General features: G+C 36.8%; 1 protein-coding gene across 2 annotated transcripts in view; it reads right to left on the bottom strand.

Annotated features, from left to right (window-relative positions):
- ATP10D (ATPase phospholipid transporting 10D (putative)) overlaps positions 1 to 10,161 on the bottom strand; it is an 84,242-nt gene extending 74,081 nt beyond the window's left edge. Inside the window, exon 1 of one of the 2 annotated variants that reach the window (XM_053654908.1) lies at positions 9,948 to 10,161. The gene's annotated coding sequence lies outside the window, so the exon portion shown is untranslated. The remainder of the gene's footprint in view (positions 1 to 9,947) is intronic. The other variant, XM_037164739.2, reaches the window with a different exon arrangement.
- Between the last annotated feature and the right edge of the window lie 3,845 nt (positions 10,162 to 14,006).

Here is a 14,006-nt window from a genome sequence, read left to right as displayed (position 1 = left end):
ATGTATGCAAGGTACCTGACATGTAATAGGATGATAAATGGCAGCTGTTCTCATTATTACGAGAACACTTATTAATCATTCAATGCCAACATTTCTGCCAGGTAGGAAGAGCATTTTGAAAATGATAAAGTTCAGCAACTAGAAGAGAAATTCAGTATTTTTAAAGCTGGAAAAAAATTTCAATATCCAACTAAGTACCAGTACTTTATTTATAAACACACAAAATACCTAGGTTAGAGGCAGTGACTTGTGCAAGGTTACACATCAGGTTAGTGGCAGCTCTCATAAAATAACATAGCTGTTCTCTCCACTACCATTTTATTACTTTTACATATATAAGTAGTCTTTTATTAATTCCTAAACTGCGTCATTATTTATTTATTTTTTATTTATTTTTTTTAAATATTTTATTTATTTATTTTTAGAGAGAGGGGAAGGGAAGGAGAAAGAGTGGGAGAGAAACATCAATGTGTGGTTGCTCTCTTGAGTCCCCTGCTGGGAACTGGCCTGCAACCCAGGCATGTGCCCTGACTGGGAATCGAACCGCGATACTCTGGTTCGCAGGCCCGCGCTCAATACACTGAGCTATGCCAGCCAGGGCTTCATTATTTATTAACATATCATAAATTACTTAAGTCAATTTGATTACTAGATTTTATGTCTGCTAAAATTTTATATAACAGCATGCTTATACTATAAAAAGAATTAAGATTTATTGAGGTAAATATTTCACAGCTAATTTGTAGGATCTGTCCTATTGTTTCAGTTTCATCCTAATGTCACTGACGATAACCTATTTTTACATTGATTCTTTGTAAAGGCAACACTAGAAGTATTCATTTCTGCCCTGATTGGGGTGGCTCAGTGGATTGATTGAGTGCCAGCCTGTGAACCACAGGGTCACTGGTTCAACTCCCAGTCAGGGCACATGCCTGGGTTGCAGGCCGGGTCCTCAGCTGGGGGCGCGCGAGAGCAACCACACATTGATGTTTCTCTCCCCCTCTTTCTCCCCCCCTTCTCCTTTCTCTGAAAATAAATAAATAAAATATATTTTTTTTTAAAGAAAGAAGTATTCATTTCTGGTTTAAATATCTGCAATTAGAGCATACTCGGGGAAAAGTACGAACAAACCCCCAGAGCTACAAACCACAAGTAAATAGGAAAAAATATTTTCAACTTCACTAGAAACCAACGAGAAGCAACGGAAGCAGGGTTAGTTTGGGTTTTTTATTTGTTGTTGTTTTGTTTTTGCTTTGAGCTCAGCAAAGAGTTTCTTTATTCATAATGCTCAGGGAAGGCAAGCTTCCGTGTAGTGCTGGGGGAATTCTGCGTAGCTTTTGCTTTTCTGGAGTCAAAGGTAATTATGCCTCGTAAATGGCCATTCTCTTTGGCTCTGAGTAGAAAGATGACCAGCTGCGCATTGGAAAGGGCACTAAGAAAAATGTTCAAAATGGGGAATTGTTAAATGGGGGAATACCTAAATGAGAATAATACAGCTATTAAAGTGATTTTGAGTAAATTTTGTAAGCAAAAATTGCTTGAAGTTTATAAGGTTTTAAATCATGGTTTTGACCTGTATACAAGTATGAGCTTTACCAGCATAGATATGGAAACTATTTATATATATTATAAGTTTGGAGTAGAATACTTTGAAGACATTTACACTGGTTATTTTGAGGTAGGATATTAATAGATAATTTTTATTCTTAAATATCTTTAAAAACTGTCCATATTTTCTACCATGAATACATGTATTTAATTTATAATTAGAAAACAGATCTTTGTTTCAATTACAACTTCCAAAACTCTAGTCTCTAAACTTTATTTAATCACAAAGCCTATGGTTTTGGTGGAGAAAAGCATACACAAGAAAATGTACTGTTTCCACATTGAAAATGCAGAAAAAGATACAATTCTTTGTTTTAATTTTGTTTTAAGAATAACCTGATACAATGCAGACAAGCATGCTGTCTCAATATGAAAGAATATTCATATCCAAATCCACAAACAGCAAGTGTACATAGTAATACTTGATAGTACAGCAGAGAAAAAAAGAAAACCATAATTTAGTACATAAGCTTCATCATAAAGGCAAATATGTGTGACCCAGGCTAGAAGTCTTAAATGTACTTTAAAGTGTTGCAAATCCAACTAAAGCCTTCAGGTCTCTTCTGTGCAAAAGGCAATTATTAAAAATATCTCATCGATACGGCTGGTTAAATTTGAAGAGATAGTTTACTTAATAAATGCCCAGACAGTTTTGGAAGACTGTCTTCTTTATGAAAATCGGGTGTGAAACAGAATTTAAATGATATGCTGCAAAAGAAAATTCAGATAATTATTGAGGTAAAACACATACTTATGCAGGGCATATATGTTTCTAAATACCAAAGTAATCTCAAAATCTCAAAAACAAATCTGTTATACTTTTTACCTATCACCTTCATTGCTCCTCATATTAGAAAATTTAAGTCAGTGGAGAAAAATTACACTTCTAGGTCAAGGTTCTCAATTCCTACTAAAGAAACCATTTTAAGATTCTTTCTGCTAACACACATCTTCAGAATGTGACTCATGTACAATATTCTGAAATGAACATGTGGGCCAGGTAGAATAAAGAGAGGTGGCAAATCAAATTACCAGCAACAAATGAAACTTTACCTAAATTATATACTTTGATTAAACCCAAAGTATATGAAAAGAATACAGCCCAAGTCATATATAGATACACTATGAAAATGGATGCTGGGACTTTACAGAAATTTAAGTACGTCATTCCCCACCTCCACAAAGGCACTCAGGACCTCTGGTAAGAAAACCTGATCCCCTGGGCACCAAGAAATATGATCCCCCAGAAATATGAGCGTCTTAAGACTTCATATTTCTTTCCTTAATCATCCTCCAAAAATATACCCAAGATCAAGGATGGGGAAAATGTCCCTCTCTTTTTTCCTTATGAAGCACTAACAAAAATGTTTAGTTTAATGATGTCTTGAAAGATACTCTTTTGCCAGGAAATAAATAATAAAACTAGCCAACACAAATCTTTAAGCACTAAACCTTATCTTTTTGGACTACTTTTTTAAGTTTTGTGTCTCTAACTAGTGGCCTCTGATGTCAGCGCAGTGATAACACAGAAGTGTTTGAAATGGCCTTGGGGAAGTCGATGGTAGTGCCTTTCCTGGAGGCCTTTTAAAGTAGACCAGGCGCCTGCCTACTAAATACTAAACTCCAGGGAGTATGGCCTGTTACCAAGGACTGGACCTAGGCCTGTATTCTCAAACTAGCACAGATCAGAATCCTCTGGAGAGCTTGTGGAAACACAGATTCCACCCGCTCTACACACACACACACACACACACACACACACACACACACGTTTCTGATTCAACAGGTCTGCACTGGGGTCTAAGAACTTGCATTTCTAACAAGTTCAAGGGATGCTGATGCTCTTGGTCTGCGGGCACTTTTGCAAACCATTGACCTAGGAACCAAAATGTACTCTGGGAAGACTTACTTTTAATTTCTAAATATATTTTCTCCATAAGCTCATTATCATTAAATATTGCTTTTATGCAGCTAATCATTATCCTCCCAATGAATATAACCATATATAACTGTTTTATAATAATTAGTGAAACTGGTTTTTTATATACAAAAAATAGAGCAATTATATTCTGGATGAGTAACCACAGAAATTTTTCAACAACAACGACATGCTTAAAAGAATGGGGAATGATAAGATAAAAAAATTAAATAGCAAGTGAAATTATTTGTAGCAGAATGGAAAGAATTTAGCTGCTGAATGATGGTATATATTTATAAAAATAAAGGTTAAATCAATAGACCACATCGAATGTTTTCTAAAGGGCCTTGCAGGTTACTAACCTGAGCTACATACATGAATCAAATACATCAAAGACCAAAATTTCAAATCCTATATCTTTTCTTTCAAATACATGGCATTCATTGCTGGATATATGATGAAGATGGGTTTACTTTACTTAATCTATAAAAAGGATATATCTGCATAATGGATGTGAGGTTTGTAAATTTCTAAAAGCTATGTAAATATTCACTTCTGGAAACATTTGGGCGACTTAAAATGTCAAAACTATTCCATAGAAGATATTATTTTATAATAGCTATTAATTCATCACATGACTTACTGTACTGAAAGCATAGATTATATATGTCAATTACTTAAATTGTCTTGACACACATATTTAAATTGTCCCAAAACCTGTAGATAAAGTAATACTAAGTACAGTACATAAGCACAAATGAGGGACAGGGAAAAGCTGTAAATTGTATTAAAAAGGAGTTAATGGTGTTTGATGAAATTATAAAATAAATCTATGATAAATGATCAATTCCATTAGTTATTCAATGCTACCCACTCTCCAAAACACATTCATTTTGAATAAGAAACTATAATGCCATCAGTTGTTTTCAAATCAGCAACCAATGTATCTGCAATAGAAAGATCACAAGCTTTAACAAGTTCAAGTGATACTGATGCTCAGTCAGATTCACAGTTGGCCACTTACCACAAGCTCTTAGGTTCTCTAAGCCTCAGTTTCCACATCTGCAAATGGACATTACATCCCCTACCTCACAGTTTTGTAAAGAGGTTTATTAAATATTGCACTGTGCCTAACACACTGTAAATGCTCAATAACTTCATTCTCCCAACTAATGTTTGCTGAGCTCCTACTCCATATATTCCGGGCATTGTTAGAGATGACAAAGATAACTCAGAGGAAAAAGAGACAAAAAACTATGTGACAGACAAGGCACTGGGGACCACCACATGCCCTCTTTTGCACTAGCATGGCTCAGATGAAATGTGACAGTTTGGGAAAGGAAAGCCAATTTAGGACTCAAAGTTAGAAATTAGTTTTCAAAATTTCCTTGCCCCATTAAAAGCAGATAATGTTATCTCAGTCCTTGGTTTAGGAGTCTAAAAGTATAATAATGCTTCAAATTCAGGCATTTTTCTAATATGGAGAGGTAGTAATACTGATTTGTTGGCTGATGGGCGTCATAGATAAACAGAAAATCTTTGTAATGAAATGCCTGAGAACACCTCTCTAGGAAAAGACTTCAGTGAAGAAGAAAGGATATTGTAATTAGTATTTTTAACTATAACCTTCAACATATTATTATAGTCATAAGGGTAATGAGAATGTTTAAAAATAGTGCTAAATAATTATGAGCACTGTAAATTAAAGGAAGACTTTACAACATGTTTGAATAATTTAAAACGATTTTCACCTTCCTTCTCATAACCAGGATATGAAAATTTTTTATGACCTATCTTACATACAGTTTAATTTTGTTAGTTTGTTTTTCTAATAGAAACATAAGTATACTCATCTTCCCCATTCAGAAAGGTTTTACATGGAATAAGTAGATGTTAGAAAAATAAATGAAGAAATATTTAATTAAGGTCTATCAGCAGGAGTCTTTAGCAGGTGTGATCAACAGGAAATGAAAAGGAATAAAGCGCAAATCAGTCCGACACTGCTTATTATTTCAGAAAACAGTAGGAGGTAGAAGAGTGAATGTGACTAGAATAACTTTTAGCTGTTGATTTCTGTTATAAAGCAAATGTTCTCACCAGCAAATATAATTCGGAAACAATGACGACCCCTGACATGGAATTAATTACATACCAGGAGGATCTGCAAAAGAGGGGAGAGCTAATATTGCCCACATGCCCTTCTTTCTGGGACAAATTATTGGGATAGTGAATTTTTTTCCTGATAACTAAAATATATTTACTGTAGAAATTTTAAAAAACTAGAGTAATATCATGAGAAAAACAGAAATCCCACAACCCAAATGTAAGTATTATTGACATTTGGTTTATTCTCCACCAATAGAGTAGTTTCTGTACATAATCATTGGAATTTTTTCAAAGATAGGACATCATTTTGTAACATAGTGTTTTCACTCCTCAGATCGTGAACATTTTTCCATGTTATTGAATAGTCTTCCCAACAACCTCACACATTTTGAGCTGCTTTTCCATGTTTGTTAATGTGATGGATGGGAACATGGTGATGCACTTCTGCGCTGAATACTTTCCCTTACGGGGAGGTGAACACCCCTCTCCCGGAAGCCTTAGAAAAGTCAAATTGATTTTCCTTTGTCAATTGCCCACTTACGTCTGTTTTTCATTGTGGATCATTTTCTAAAGGGGTGTTGATCAATCTCTTACAGCTTTTTATAAGTACCTTTTGTAAAGGGCATACTGGCATATAAAATACAGAGCTTAAGAGTTGGTCTTTCAATTTCGGTTATAGTATTTCTTGGTGATATTTTTTCAAAGTGGTATTTTTGTGATTATAAAAAATAATAGTTGCTGTAAAAGATTTGGGACTATCATGGAAATATTGACTATAACAAGCTGTAACTCTACTAGCTAGAGGTCCGTTGTGTTTTTTTTGTCTGTGACATACCCGTGGTTATATCATTGATACAAACAGGAACTTGTATGTAAGTAAAAGTGCAAGAGGACCGTTCAACGCTGTCAAACATTTGTTAATTCGGAAAATACTCGATGTAGAGTAAGAGCTTAATAAATACTTGAGTAAGTGATATATTATATGTATTTGTATTTCAAAGTTATAGTACACATACGAAAAATAATGTGGTATTAAATGTTGCTTTTTTCACTCAATACACTGCAGGAATCTTTCTAAATCACAAAATTAAAAAAATATTTTGGAAACTAAATTTTATCAATACAGATATAGAGTACATTAATTTATTTTAAAAATAAATGTGGGATTAATTTTGTTTTTAAGGGTCTTTTTCCATATCACAGATAACACCATAATTAACACATTTATAAATCTTCATATGGAATTCAGATGATTTCCTTAGGGTATATTTCTAGACCAAGGATTAAATCAAAGGCTATGAACATTTACAAGTTTTATTACATAGTTCCATGTTATTACCTCAAATAATTGCATGAATATACTCTTCACTGAACGTCATAAAAAAGATTCCATTAAGGCCACAACTCTGCCTCTCACTCCAACAGGGGCACTAGTTTCATGGCAAGTTTTGCTTCTATGACTAAGATACTTTCTCAAATTAAATAAATCCATCTAAGAGAAGAGGAAGGGAATGATGTTTCCAACAGAGGATGCTCCCGGCAGACCTCTTCTGAGTGATGAGGAAGCTGCTCGGCTGCCGAAACTACTGCCCAGGACCCTCACGCAGAATTTGTTCCAAGACTTGATAAATCGAGTCCCCTTGTTTCAAGCACTGACACAAGCTTGAAAAAGCTTCACCAGTGCACTGGGTTTTCATAATGCCTACATGATCTTGCTTGTAGCATTTTCATCGATTTTCCTTCATCAAGAAAAAGTATTTTCAACTAGATCAGGCTGTAAGACCTCTAATGATGGATTGAAATATATGGTGTCTTTTTACTTCTTAATTTTTAAAGTCAATTTGTTTAACAATGAGCCATCTCTGTTCTATTGTAAATGATAATCAAATACTGAGCATTTCCTTCATTTTACTTTTTTTACTTCATTTATCATTTATAAAAATAAATGACATCCTATTCAATTTCTATTTAGTCGCTAAGTAACTGTATTCCAAGGCATTCAGTTCTTGCCGTGCAAATGTCAAACATTCCTGACATCCTGCTTTAGTCTGCCTAGACTCTCTTCTTCATACATTTAACAAATGTTAAAGTAGCACTTGCACAATTATTATTTAACCCCCCTAAAACTTTTGAATGTTGTTGTTTTCCAATATATACAGATATCCCCAGCTTTTCAAAAGTTTGGGTTACACCACTGATTTTTACAAAACACCTATGTTAGTACCTGTTTTTGCTAAGTGAAATCAAAGAGGACCTTGACTTTTACCAAGAAAAGGAGAAAAAGGAAAATACCCGTTGCAGAGTCAGTGGGACCCCAAGCAGTGAGGGTGGCCCCCACCGGCTCCCTCCCTGGGAACTGCACTCTGCATGAAGCTACCAGAGCTTTGAACTGTGTCTGCGAGGATCTGAGCTTTATTTTGGTTTACACTGTGCATCTACTAGCAAGATGTGTCCTGATGTATCAGAAAATCCTGAGTGAATGTAAAAATGGAGTAATTAAAAGTATTTGATAGGATTTGGTAGGTTATTTTTTAAAATCTGGCAACACTTGGATTTTTTCCCATGTAAATCAAGGTTCCGTGCTTCTTTGCTTTATGCCATTTCTGTTTGTGAAAGATTTCATAGGAATATTTTACTTTTGGATAGTGGGGGCAACCTTTATAGTGTTGACCTAAATAAAGGAGCATGTTCAAAACCATCAGAAAAAAAAAGATGAGTTTAATGGGCGTTAGCAGAAGAATTGCAATTTGTAACACATACCTGTAGAAAGCTACAGGAGAATCCCCTGAGGGTCTGGGGTAGGCCGTGTTAATGGGCAGGGAACAGAAAATGGGGAGAGTTTGGTTAGAGTTTGTTAAAATCAAAACTAACAGAAAGCAGTGTTGAAAATTCCTCATACAAACAACTGCTCAATTTAGACCATTTTGAGAGACCAACCCAGCCTGGGTCATCTCTGGTTCATGTTTCTGGAAAGAGAGGCTTATAATCTTATGCCTTATGAGCAAAACTGTCAAAGAATTTTAAGAAACACCCAATATTATCAGTTTACTGTAAACCATACACTTACAGGAAATCAGTCTCTCAGTCCTTAAATTATGTTTTTCTGAGGGTGCACGCATGAGATTTTCCATGTTATACCCTCTGGTTCACTTCAGATCGAAATTCTTTCACAAACTACCCCCATGTAGGCATGTAATATGTGTTTGTAATGAGAACAGAAGAGTCCAGAATAATCAGACATTAACTTTCCAGAGAGATTGTTGTGGGGGCTCACACCAGAGCAATGAATGACTTTACTCTGTTACAGTGATTATGTGTTACACATTTGCTCTTAAAAAGTCAACAAAGATTTTTTATGATGGTACTTTTCATAGAAATGTGACTTAGTCCAATTTAAAAATAATGATCTAATCTGGAGTTAACTTTTCTGATGCAGCGTATGATACATATGGGTGGATAAGGAGTCAATCTTTGTGGGTCCACCTTTCAAGGTTGATTTTAGTCAGAGGCTTGCTCTCAGACTGTAGAATTGTTCTCCTTGCAAAGAACTAGGTGAAAAGAAGAAAGAAGAAACTTTGCTCTTATTTAGGTAACACTGTAAATAGCCATGTTAACATGCCCTACAATTAAGAGTAGTTTACGTCCTTTTCTAAAGGCACAGGGAGGCCAACCCTCCGCACTGGAGGGTGTCTCTCTGCTGTCCTTAGTAGAGTGTGATTCTGTGTTCATAATTTAAAGTGAAGGGTGCCTCAAATAACAATTAAGTTTTGCAAAGTTAGTGTTTACTGGGAAGAGTGGAGGTTTTGTTTCCCAGCCCTTCCTGAAAAACTGTTTCTGAGCAAGCTCCAACACAAACACCTTTTTTTTTCTAAAAAATCTACCCGTATTTTATCTACCCCCATCCTCTTCATTACCTTTAAGACGAAGCCAAAATTGCTTTAAACTGCTGGATTTCAAAATGAGATGACAAAGGTAGGCGTGTAAGGGTGTGGGTGTGTGGGTGTGTGGGTGTGTGCGCACACACACACATAATTTACTTTTTCATAAAACCCAGCATTCGAATAGATAAAATAATTCTCTTTTGAAACCAAGGGACTGGAAATGGTGTGCTTCTCATTAAAAACAAAACAAAACAGGACAAAACAAAACAGTTCCACAGCCTTAAACTCTAGTTTTGAGGCACTTCGTCAAACCTGAACACAACTATTGGGGGACCAGGGTTAGGAAGAGCGGAAGAGAGAGAGACAGAATTAACGTGGTGGAGAGGGAAACAGAAAGCTGGGAACAGCCAAAGGGGTTTGCTCTACAGCCTTACCAATTCCTCCCTCGGCACACATCACAGCATGACGATCGCGAGTCCCAGGGTGCAAGAGAAGAACCAAGCACAGATCCGATGAGTGCAGATGGGTTACGCTTCTACGCCAGCCATTTGCTTTGGGAATTAAAAAAAAAAAAAAAAAAAAAATCACTTCCCAGACAGCTCCCAAACTCAGCTGCCAGAGGTAGAGCTTAGCCCTGCAGAGCCGAGGACCACCCCTTCCCTTTCCCACTCCTCCCTCCCCTCCGGGCTCCCGAGAGCCGCCGGAGCTTCAGCCAATCGCCTGCTGCCCCTCCTCCCGTGACGTTAGGGGGTGGAGTCTGGCAGGGGCGGGCTCCGTAACTCCAGGTGGGTGTTGGACTGGAGCACAGATGCACCCCTGCACCCCATCCCCCAGTGGCCCAGAGCCTTCCAGTTCCACATTTGGCTTTAACATTCCAGTACAGATTGCCAGAGATCGACGGTTTGGTTCACTCTTGTTTGGTTGAAATTCTGTTTAACAATTCACCCATTTACCAATACTTGAAACACTTGGCAATCATTTTTTGGGGAGTGTAAACATTTAATGTTATTGTTTTAGAACTAGAAAAGAAACTGAGAAAAATACCTCAGTTCTGATTTGGTCTTTTTTTTCTCGCGCCTTGACCTTTCTGCCCTCCCTCATTAAGTATAATGTGGCTCTGTCCATATACCTGCCAGGCTCTGTTAGCTTAAAAATTTAAAAAAAAGAAAAAAATTTACTTCTAAGTGAATTCCAAATACCTGTCTGGCCTCTCAAAACTTCTGACCAACTAAGTGCTTTGAGAAAGGGAAAGGACATTTATTGAAGTCAGAACCAGTGGTGGCAATAATTCAGACCAAAACCTCCATTAGCACTGCCTGCCAGTTGTTTTATGCCACAGACACAAAATAAAACGAGGAGCAAAAACCTCCGTGATGTTTCGTGCCTCTGTCTTCCAGTCTCTCAAATATGTAGCAAGAGTGAAGAAAACGAAATGATCACACACATCTTTCACTAGTAGTGAAGAGTTCACCAAGACAGACACGCGGTGCTAACTTGCAAATTCTCCTAGTCCAGGCTGGAGAGGCCAAACAAGTTCCTTCAGCCAGGGAAAAGTTGCCTCTGCCAGACAGAGAGAAACAAGTTCTGGGTGTGGCTTCCTGTGATGGCTGATTTGGGAAGTGTTTCTGCAGGCAAGAGCAAATCGCTGGAGTTTAGTCACTTCAGGGAATAATACATCCAGTTTCCCATAGCAGACTGTCATTTACATGGCCTCTGACCTTCCTGGCCCTGGTTACACTTTTAGCAGTCATGTGACTATCTCTAACATGATATGAGAGAACACAAATATCCTATGAAGCCAGTCTTCTTGAAGAGACTTAGAATTCAAGTGGGTCTCCCAGAGTCTCCCCGACCAGCACCGGTGTTGTCTTCCTAGCAAAGGGCCTTCCTGGGATGACACAGACTAGAACGATCCAGGCAGAGGGCTGGCACTTGCAGCCTGTTTGGATTGCTTAAATCGGTGGTTTTAACTAGCTATACATCAGAGTCAACTGGGAGCTTGATGCCAAGGCCCCACCCAGGCCAATTAAACTGGAATCTCTGGGGGCAGGGATCTGGCAGTAATTGGTAGTAGGCCTTGAATCACTGATTAAAATTTAAACCACTGTCTTAGAGGACCATCTCAATTATATGAAAGTAAAATTAAAAATGCAATAGCAGAATAACGTGAAACATTTTTAAAGGCAACTTATCTTTATAAATAGTTTGTGTATATGTATATTTTAATATAAATGTAGAAGATATGTTGTAAGATACATACCAAAATTATTTAGTCAGTGGAAAAGAATGGAAGCATGAGGGGGTATTGCTAACTTTCTATTTGTATCTATCATTTGACTAAACAAAAGGAGTATGTATCCTGTTTATGATTTAAATGTAGCTAATCAAGGTTTAAAATTAGTGCTTATGAATGTCATTGCAAATTACTAAAAAAGTGGGCTTCAGTTTGTTTTTGCAAATGTTCCTCTAATATGTAAACTCTTAAGGGCCATTTTTCACTTTGTAACAAAATAAATAAAAAATAAATCCATAAATCCTTGACTTAACACATTAGTTACCAATGTAAGTACTAATCCATACAGTCATCATCAAACTTTTTGTTATTCACTGTCATGTAATTTCAGAAATATCTTCAATGTTTATGTACCTATCTTCTCATAAAGTTTTTAAAAAACCAGTATTCAAAGTATATCATATAGATGTAAGGAAATTTTATCTTTTCCAAGTGAACAATTGTTTATAATTAGTATCTCAATACTAATAGCTTTATAACCAATTGCCAGTAGGAAACATATGACATAGTAGTCAAGTATCTAGGTTTGGTTTGGCTTTAAATCTTAGCTCTGCAAATCTTTAGGTATATGATCTTTGGTACCACCTCTAAGCCCTAAGGGAAAAGGGAACCCAATAATATACACCTCAGCATTACTAGACTACATCAAGTCATGCAGCTAAAGCGCTTATGAGTGTGTAAAGCAGATAATAAGTGCTTAATAAGTGCTGGTTCTCAATTCACTGACTTCTATTTTTTCCTCTCTTTTCTGAAGCATACTCAAAGATTATTAGTGTGGCGGCAGGGGATTAAAAATATACCAGAGGACATTTTCATAGAACAGTAAGCACAATTATTCCTATGACCAATGATAGTGCATATTCAGTTATATGTGGAAAAGAAACATATTCTTCCAGGCCACTGCTTTAACATGTAATTCTATTGGTTTGTTTGCCTCAAAATATTTGACATGTCCCAGTGTTTCTTCAGCATTGATATTTCCCAAACACAAGCTGAGTTTTCATGATTCATAATCCACCGGACCTTTTCTCTGTGCTTATTAACAGAACGTGCTTGAAGCCCAGACAAGGCTGCTCCTCAGGATGAGCTTTCCGACTAACTTCTGGACAACAAAGGGGAAGTCAACACCTCAAGCAACGAGAGCTTATCAGTTACAGATAAACTCTGATTTTAATAACATCACCCCTGGATTTTTTTCCTCTCTCTTTTTTTCTTTCCTTAATATTTACTTAGTAGTAATAAAACATCTGTATGTTAGGCACTGTTCCAAGTAGTTTGCAATTATTACCTCATTTAACCCTCTTATCTGCCCTGTGAATTCAGTGTTCATTTAGAGATGAGAGACACAGGGCTCAGCTGGTAGGCCAAACATCTAAGGACCCACGTTCTCTTGTGGACTATTCAGCACGGCTTTCAATGGCTTAGGAAGGTAAGTAGTAAATGACTTTTGTAGGGGGAAGGTAAAATTATGCTATGACTGTAAGTGTCTTGTTGAGAGTAGAAATTCTATATATGGGGTGGGCAAAAAGTAGGTTTACAGTTCATATAGAAATTGACATGCAGCTTATGATTATTACAGTAGTTTTGTGAATTTAAAAAATGTCACAATGCCACTGTTTACCTACTTTGCCCACCCCTGTATTTTGGAGATGACAAGGATATATCTACATCATTACAGGTTGTAAACTTGGTCTTAATTCTACATGTGCATTTCTCAAAAAGAGAAATTACATTTCCTTCCCTTTATACCATCTGATTCACATTCTTCCACATGAGAACTAGTTGGTGTTTAGTCTTTTACAAACTCTTGAAAATGCAATAAATACACAAAATATCAGAAAGGGAAACTCTGATATAATGACGGAGATTCAGGCTGGTCCCAGAGTTCTAGATAAGTCCATGAACTCCTTCCTGGTTCTGTTTGTAATGTGATGAGAAAGCCTGTCATAGGATGGCGGCAGAATTCTCACATGGATCAACGGCCTTTTATAGTCCAGGGAAGATCATTCATTCGCCCTTTGCTTACAAACGTAGGCCCCAGAGCTTTTGTCTGGATTTAGATATAGTTGAGACAAAAACATAAACATTTCTCTGCATATTATATATTTTACCTACCAGCCACAAAAGTCAGGAGTCTGGAGAGCTTTGGAGAAGCAGGAAGGTGGGTCATAGCTCTGCCTAGAGAGAAGGTGGGACCCAG

This window comes from Artibeus jamaicensis, unplaced genomic scaffold (genome assembly GCF_021234435.1).
Source record: "Artibeus jamaicensis isolate MK-2021 breed Jamaican fruit bat unplaced genomic scaffold, CSHL_Jam_final contig_889, whole genome shotgun sequence".
NCBI lineage: Eukaryota > Metazoa > Chordata > Mammalia > Chiroptera > Phyllostomidae > Artibeus > Artibeus jamaicensis.
This window is presented reverse-complemented; position numbering and strand designations above follow the sequence as displayed.